At 45.1% G+C, this 7917-nt stretch overlaps 1 protein-coding gene and 1 long non-coding RNA gene across 3 annotated transcripts in view; one reads left to right on the forward strand and one right to left on the reverse strand.

The window, feature by feature from the left end:
* Nucleotides 1–7917, forward strand: part of NR3C2 (nuclear receptor subfamily 3 group C member 2) — a 316684-nt gene that overhangs the window by 304704 nt on the left and 4063 nt on the right. The gene's annotated exons all lie outside the window — the stretch shown is intronic.
* Nucleotides 399–7449, reverse strand: LOC105291546. Its single transcript, XR_895828.2, has 5 exons — nt 7332–7449; nt 5771–5826; nt 4656–4762; nt 4356–4430; nt 399–3253 (listed from the first exon to the last, which is right to left on the reverse strand). It is a non-coding gene; the product is annotated as an uncharacterized LOC105291546 (long non-coding RNA).

A 7917-nucleotide genomic window follows, 5' to 3' on the forward strand; every position in this document is an offset into this window, starting at 1 on the left:
GATGCCTTTTATTTATTTTTGTCTTTCCTAATTGCTTTAGCTCGGACTTCTAGTACTATGTGGAATAGGAGTGATGAGAGTGAACACTCTTGCTTTGTTCCTGATCTTTGAGGAAACTTGCAATTTTTCACCATTGAGTAAAATGTTAGCTGTGGGTTTGTCATCTATGGCCTTTATTGTGTTGAGGTATATTCCTTTCATATCCAAATTTGTTTTTATCATGAAAGGATGTTGTATTTTGTCAAATGCTTTTTCTGTTATCTATTAAGATGATTATGTGGTTTTTATCTATTACTGTTTATCACATTTACTGATTTACATATTTTGAAAAATCCTTCCATCTCAAAGATAAATCCTGTGTGGTCATGATGTATAATCCTTTTAATGAAGTGTTGAATTTGGTTTGCTACTATTTTGTTGAGCATTTCTGTATCTTTATCCATCAGGTATATTGGCCTGTCTTGTTTTTTTTTTTTTTCTTGTGCTTTATCTGGCTTTAGTATTAGAGTGATGCTGGCCTCATATGATGAGTTTGGACATGTTCCCTCTTCAGGTTTTTGAAAGAGTCTGAGAAGGACTGACGTTAATTCTCCTTTAAATGTTTGGTAGAATTCACCAGTGAAGCCATCTGGTCCTGGGGTTTTCTGTGTTGGGAGTTTTTTCATTACCGATTCAATCTCCTTACTCATTAGTGGTCTGTTCAGATCTTTTATTTCTAAGAATTCTTCTGTATATTCTAGGTTATCCAATTTGTTAGCATCTCATTATTTGTAGTCTCTTATAATGTCTCCTCTTTCATTGGATTTTATTTGCTACTCTTTGACTTTTGATTGGTAAATTCAGTCCATTAACCATTAGAGTTACTATTGATACGTAAGAACTTACTAGTGCCATCTTATTGCTTTCTGGCCGTTTTCCTTCTGTTTCAGCCTATCTTTGTAAATGGCTGATTTTCCATAGTGGTATGCCCTGTTTCTTTTTTTACCTTCTGCGCATGTACTCCAGGTGTTTGCTTTGTGGTTATCATGAGTCTGACATAAGACAGCCCATAAATAAAACAGTACATTTCAAGCTGATAGCAACTTAATTTCAACTGACTATAAAAGCTTCACTCTTACATTCCCCTTTTTATTTCTTTCATTTTTATTTACCTGTTTTTATATGTGTACTTATTAACAAATTATAGAAGCTACGATTTTTAGTACTCTTTTCCTTTTAACTTTATACTTTAGTTACGTGGTCAACACATGATCCAATTACAGAATCTGAGTTTCCTAATATTATTTATCAGTGTGTTGCATACTTTCATATGTTTTCGTCACTGATTAGCCTCTGTTCATTTCAGCTTGAAGAACTCCTTTCAGCATTTCTTCTGAGGCAGGTCTAGTAGTGATGAATCATCTTCACTTTTAAGAAAAGTGTTTCTCCTTCATAGCTGAAAGATAACTTTGCCAGACAGTATTCTTAGCTGGCAATTTTTTTCTTTCAACACTTGGAATATCTAATTCTACTCTCTCCTGGCTTATAGGGGTTTTGCTGAGAAAACCACTGATAACCTACAAAGGAACCCACATTAAGCTATCATCTTCCGACTGCTTTTAGAATTCTTTCAATTTTGACAGTTTCATTATAATGTATTTTGGATAAGGTCTTTGTGCATTGAGATAATAGGGCGATCTATTAGCTTTGAACTTGGATATTCAGTTAGTTCTCTCCCCAAGTTTGGGATGTTCTCGGCTATTAATATTCTACCCTCCCCCTTCTTCTTCTGGAATTCCAATTATTCTCATACTTGTTCCTCGAATGAAATCACATAGATCATGTAGGCTTTCTTTGTTCTCCTGTAACTGGGTTACTGCACACTTCCTACCCTCTAACTCACTTATTCTGTGTTCCACTCGCTCTACTCTATTTCACATGCTCTCTATTACATTTTTGATTTCACTAGTTTTCAGCGCCATAATTTCTCCTTGGTTCTTATCTTATTGGTAAATATTTCATTGATCCTATTTTTTCATGAATTGGAGTTTTCTTTTAGCTGAGTTTCTTCAAAACTGGGATTTTTGGATTCTTTATCAGCAAGATCACAAAATTGCATGCCTTTGTACTTGGTTGTTTGTTAGATTATCATTTTTTGATGACATGTTTCCTTGATAACATTCGTTGTAGTATTGTATTGCTTTCTCATTTCAAGTAGCAGATACCTCCTTAAATCTTTGCACGTTGTCTCAAATGAGTATTCTGTTCATTGGTGCTGATGTTGCATAGAGGGGTTTTCTGCCTTTGAATGGCTACTGCTGTTACTCTTGCATGGCTCCCTCTTGTGGCAGGATTCCTAAGTGTTTACGTCCTCTGTGGTTCTTAGCACTCCTGGCTGGCTGCCGGAAGCCTCTCGTTTTCCAGAAGGTGGCGCTATAGCTTCAGTTAGTGGTTTCTCCCAGACCCCGTTCGCTGAGGGCAGTCCCTATTGGGCCTTGCCCTTGCCTCCAGACTTGAAAATGCACACCAAGAGCCAGAGTGGGGAGAGGTATGGATTTCACACTTGGGGTGCCTGTGGACCCAGTATCCCCAGGTATGGTGCTCCCAAGCAGGAACTTTGTTCCTTTAATGCTCTTTAGGGAAGCAGCAGAATATAAATCTCCCTCCTCCCAGTCCTGGAGGCCCTACCTCAGTATCCTGGTACTGCTGGAAAGGGGCTTCTCTACCTGCACCACTGGGGTAGGCAGGTAGGTACTCATTACTGCTCTCCCCCTCTCCTCCATAGGGGACATCACCGCCCTATGAGATAGTTCAGCCCTGTGCACTGTTGTGTGTGGGGTGCTGGTCAAGTTCTTACCATCTCCGCTGCATTCAAACTCGTTTTGGCGGGGAGGGGTTGATCCGATCGCATGCTAGAATTTCCCCTTGGGAAGACTGGACCTATTCAATTTCTCTTTTGTCTGTGGGTGTCTGCCCAGATCAGCACTCTCCAGGTGTTTTCCCCTGACTTTGGTCAGAGGGGTTGGGGCAAGTTCGCTGCTTAGCTGGATCTACAGGTGGGGAAGACTCTTCCCAAGTCCCTTGGCATACAGTGCTGGCGCCCACAGCTCCTATTTGTTCATGGATGGATGTCTAACTCTTAAAAAGGGAGAGACAAAAAGGAGGAACCATCTTACGCTTCTATCGCTTCTCAGGGGGGGTCTCGCCGATCCTTTTTCTCTTGGTCACATCTAGGAGGCCTTCTAGACTCTCAAGCTCAGCAGAGCAGTGAGACCTGCATTTTCAAAAGGAATCCACAAGTAAATAAGGGTATCACCTTGTTGTTAAAGGTTATATTTACTTCTGGGTGTAGAAATAAATGCTACTACATTGGGAGCTCTTTTACAGCATGTTACTGTTGTGTCTTATTGAGAAATCACCAGCCATAAAAAAGCAGGAGTCCCCACTTGCACAGGTGTCTCCCACCCTGGTCTGTGAGGGGCTCTGAAGGAAGTGCACCGTACGGCACTTTGTAGTGTTCATGATGCGACTGCAGGAGCTCCTGGAACACGCAGTCACTGGTAGTTTCTATCACTGTATTTAGGGTTGGAGCTCTTATCTTTGCCCCTAACCCCATCAATATAGTTGGCTAAAATTCTGATCTTTAAAAATAAAGCCTCGTGCCCTCCCCCCCATGCTTATTTCAGACAAAAGCTAGATCCGAATTAGGTGAGAGTTCCAGAGTCAGCAGATAACTTAGCATGAGCTTGCTGTGTGAGGCCCTACCCCAGGGCGTCTGGCACCGTCTGTCCGGGAGCTCTGGCACCACTCAGTGGCTGTACCACGGTGACTTCAGTCACTGTGACCTTGCCAGGCTCCTCTGCCACCCTGACAGCTGTGGCCCGTCAGGCTGCATAACTCATGCTAAGTGTCCAGCTAAACTTCCGTGACCCTGCCAGATGCATTTTGTACAGAATAAAAAGTCATTGCACGAGACTTTCTCTGACTCCTAATAATGTTGAACTCTTGTTACTGATTATAATTAGGATTCTTGCTTCTCCATCCAGCTTGGTATTACCAGTGGGAATCGATATTGAGATGGCAAGTCAGGCCATTTCTCTTGTTGCAATTGAGGCAAACAGCATAGAGCTTTTGTCATTGTAACCCTCCTACTCCCTTGAGAAGAGGGATGGGGCTCATGGCACCCGTGGCATGATATGCATATGAAGTCACCTTAAAACCCAACCTAAGTTAAAGGAAATGAGAAGGACAGAAAAGGGTGAAAAAGGTTAGCTTTGCGTTTGTATTTAAAACTAGCAACATGCTACCCTGAAAAAAATACTGTTTAAATGTTATTCCTGGGCACTTATGAGTTTGGAAGAGCCTCAGCTCCTTACCAGGGCTGCTCAGACATGGCAGGGTGGGGCCTCTCCTGAATGCTGGTGGCACAGGCAGTTCCTGTCTTCAAGGAGCTACAAATGTGAAAGGTTACAGAGGTGAGGGATGTGAACCACAGGGTAAAATGGTGCCCCCTGGCTCTTTGGCTAATTGACAAGTAAATTAGAAAGACAAAATAGGGCATCTGTGAGTTCAGAGAGGAAGGATTCTCAGACTAGGTTCCTTCCATGGAGGCCTGGGGCCAGGGGAGCGACTGTAGGGAGTGGGCGGGGAGACGTGCAGTGAAAGCTGGTACTCACATCATCTGAAGAGAATGAGTGACAGTTCTGAAAACTCATTCCATGCCAAGTTAGTGTCCAGAGAAACTTCTGGAATATTCCTGGAGGGCTGTCCATACAGAGTTGTCCTGAAGTGATTTAAAAGGTGGTCTTTGAGAAGGCCTGGTTTCTCCCCACCACACACACTAGAACCGTGGCAGGTGCTGATGAACTCAGCTCTTCCCCAATTTTGCAGGGGGAATAGTAATTGGGGGGTCTAACTAGAAACTATCTGTGGTCATTTAGTGATGCATAGCCACCATCGAGCACCACCTTCCAGGGTGTGACTACAGCCTGGCCCATCTCCACTGACTCTCTCTACTGGGGGAAGTGGCCAGCCTTACCCTGCAGGGCTTGGGGACAGCATCTGGTGAGGGCATATGTACTGTGCCTATTTGTAGCCTTGTTTCCTGGCGTCTCTGGGCTCGGGCAGGGGCCCCGCCTGCTGTGCCCTCCCCCCAACATGTGTCTGTGCATATGTGTAGCATGACTTTAGACACAGAAGTTTGGCACACAAACCAATGTTCACTCGCTGGTCAACATCTCTGCCAGCCCAGCTGTTTAGTATGTGACTCTGGCCCAGCTCTCAGGGCGTAGTCACCTCCTTGTGCCTCCTTGGTGTCCCCATACTGCAGCACTACCCCACCTCAAACATCTGCTAAGGAAGGGCCAGGGATCATGGGTCCTGGCCCACTGGCTGTGGCAGGTCAGGGCTGGAGAGGGTGGTGGGAGGGCTCTAAGGGTCAGTGAACCTGCAGCCTGGACCAGAATGGCCCACATTCTCAACCAGTGACTGGGGGCACCTGGCTTGGATATTGACCTCACCAACTGCAGGCATTGGCGCAGCTGAGTCCTGAAAAGGTTTACAGCCTTGTCCCGGGGCAGGGTGGACCTGGCAGCCTTTGGAAGCAGCCACTGCCTTCTCATAGCTGCCAAGGTTCCCTGAGCTTCCAGCCCTCAAGAATCCTGGCCACCCCAAGACTGAGATCCTCCCCTCAAGTGTTCACAGGGTCAAATGCCCCGCCTGGAGCTGCCAGGCCACCCCCTCACGCCCGCCCTGCCATGCCCCCATCTCTGCTGCTGGCCAAGGCACTTACTGTAAACAGAAGCTCTGGGTACCAGCTCATGACTGGAAACAAGCTGCTTTCTCAGTCTGTGGAACATAGAACAGAGGTGGGCGGGAAATGCCAGCCCCAGGTTAATATGCATTAGTGAGTAGTGTCTGGGACACTTGTCCCCAGCCAACCTGCAAGGAGAAACAGCTGAGCCACTGGCCTCTCTCCCTTCTGGTTTTCTCAGCATCTCCTAGGCAATGCTCGGCTGAAAACACATCAGCAGATGTTACAGACAGGAACAGAGGCACTGAGATGGCCTGGGCCCTTTCCCCATTAATTAATAGTCTCACAGGGGTGCTCCCGTGCATGCTGTCCCAGAGGGACTGATTTACTCTGCTCTACATCTCCGATCGCATACAACTGGCACTGCCGTCTCCTACGTACAAATATAATCTCTAAGTGGCCCTGCACAGTAGCTTGTTCAGATGTCAGTTGTCCGGGTAACAAGCTTCCCACTGCTCTACACCTGGTGAGTGATCCCACACTCGCTCTCATCCCAGGCCGCATGGCTGTGGTGCTCAGGACTCTGCTGTCTCCACCCGCTCAAAGGGCATGGCCCCCAGTCGGCAATGCTGACTCATTTATGCCACCACGTTAGGAGAGCAGGCCCAGCATGGCTTTTAGCTTTCACGGCCACTGGCCTGCCACTGAAAAAAAAAAAAAAATAAGAAAGTTGCCATCCCATTTCTATTTTAAGAATCTCCTGGAAAAGCAGAGAACAAAGTTCTGTCACTTTATAGAAGGGGGGCCTGAGGACCAAGTTACACAAAGATGACTCAGCAGGTTTAATAAACTGTACTCCACAGAGAAAAACGATGTTTTACAGTTGAAGGAACTGGGGACCAGGGCGAGGACGGCATTAAAGAGGAGTGGCCCGAGCAGCACGTCCCGAGCGACATCGGGACTGAGCATTAGTGTCCACGCGCTTCACACCTTCAGCCCCTTCTAAACGCCCCTATGAAGCGGATGCGCATCACCCCATTTTACAGATGCAGAAACTGAGGCACAGCATTCGCAGAGCAGTTACCTGTGTGTGAACCTGCCCAGAGCAGACGGTGGCTCGGGCTGTTTCCCAGCTCATCGGGACCCAGCGTCCTGCGGGAGCAGGACACTTACCCAGTCCTGGACCCTGCGTAGGGAATAATACTGCAGATGGAGGACACACGCAGGCGCAAACAGAAGCACCAGATGTTTCTTCCCAATGAGATTTTCTCAATTCCTGGTTTATAATGAAGGCCTTTACCATAGATATTTACTCTCCGACCCAATTTAAGCCTGCTGATCGAGTTTTAAAAAATCCTGAGGTAAACTTACAGATGTGTCTTCACCAGAATCAATTTTATGACATTTAACATTAATATCGCCTGCTTTACTATAGTGGGAAATGACCAAAAGTCATTTAACCTCTAATGGGATATGGAATTAAACAAAGAAAAAAAACGCAGTATATTTTGTGATTTGAAATTATATTCCTAGTAAATAGAATGCAACTAGTAGTAATGCTATACTGCATTTGTGGCTGGGGTAGTGTTTTTTTACTTACAGAATTGGGAGCGATTCAGTTCCAGGAGGATGAGAAAGGTCCTTGGGTCACAGAGTAGGGACAGGCAAGGAAACAAAGTTGTCCTTGATGCTTCCACTCGCTCTCTCAAGATCAGCCTGCAATACAAAGTGGATGAAGCAGATGAACACACCAAGAAAGTATAGCGTGCGTACACACAATGGAATTCTTATTCAGCAATAAGAAAGAGACAACATAGATGGACCTTGACGACGTTATGCTAAGTCAGATGGAGAAAGGCAAATACTGTACGATCTCACTTACATGCAGAATCTTAAAAAGCTAAACTCAGAGGCACAGAGAGTAGAGTGGAGATTATCAGGGCCTGGGGGAGATGTTGGTCAACTTCTAGTTGCTCTGGGGATCTAATGTGCAGCATGGCGATTATAGCAAATACTACTGTATTATATACTTGAAATGTGCCAAGTGAGAATATCTTAAGTAGTCTAACCACAAAAAAGAAATAGTAATTATATGAAGTGATAGAGGTGTTAGCTAATCATTTTGTAATATGTAAGTGTATCAACCCATTGTACACCTTAAACTTATACACTATTATATGCCAACT

Source organism: Pteropus vampyrus, unplaced genomic scaffold (genome assembly GCF_000151845.1).
Source record: "Pteropus vampyrus isolate Shadow unplaced genomic scaffold, Pvam_2.0 Scaffold47, whole genome shotgun sequence".
Taxonomy (NCBI): Eukaryota; Metazoa; Chordata; class Mammalia; order Chiroptera; family Pteropodidae; genus Pteropus; species Pteropus vampyrus.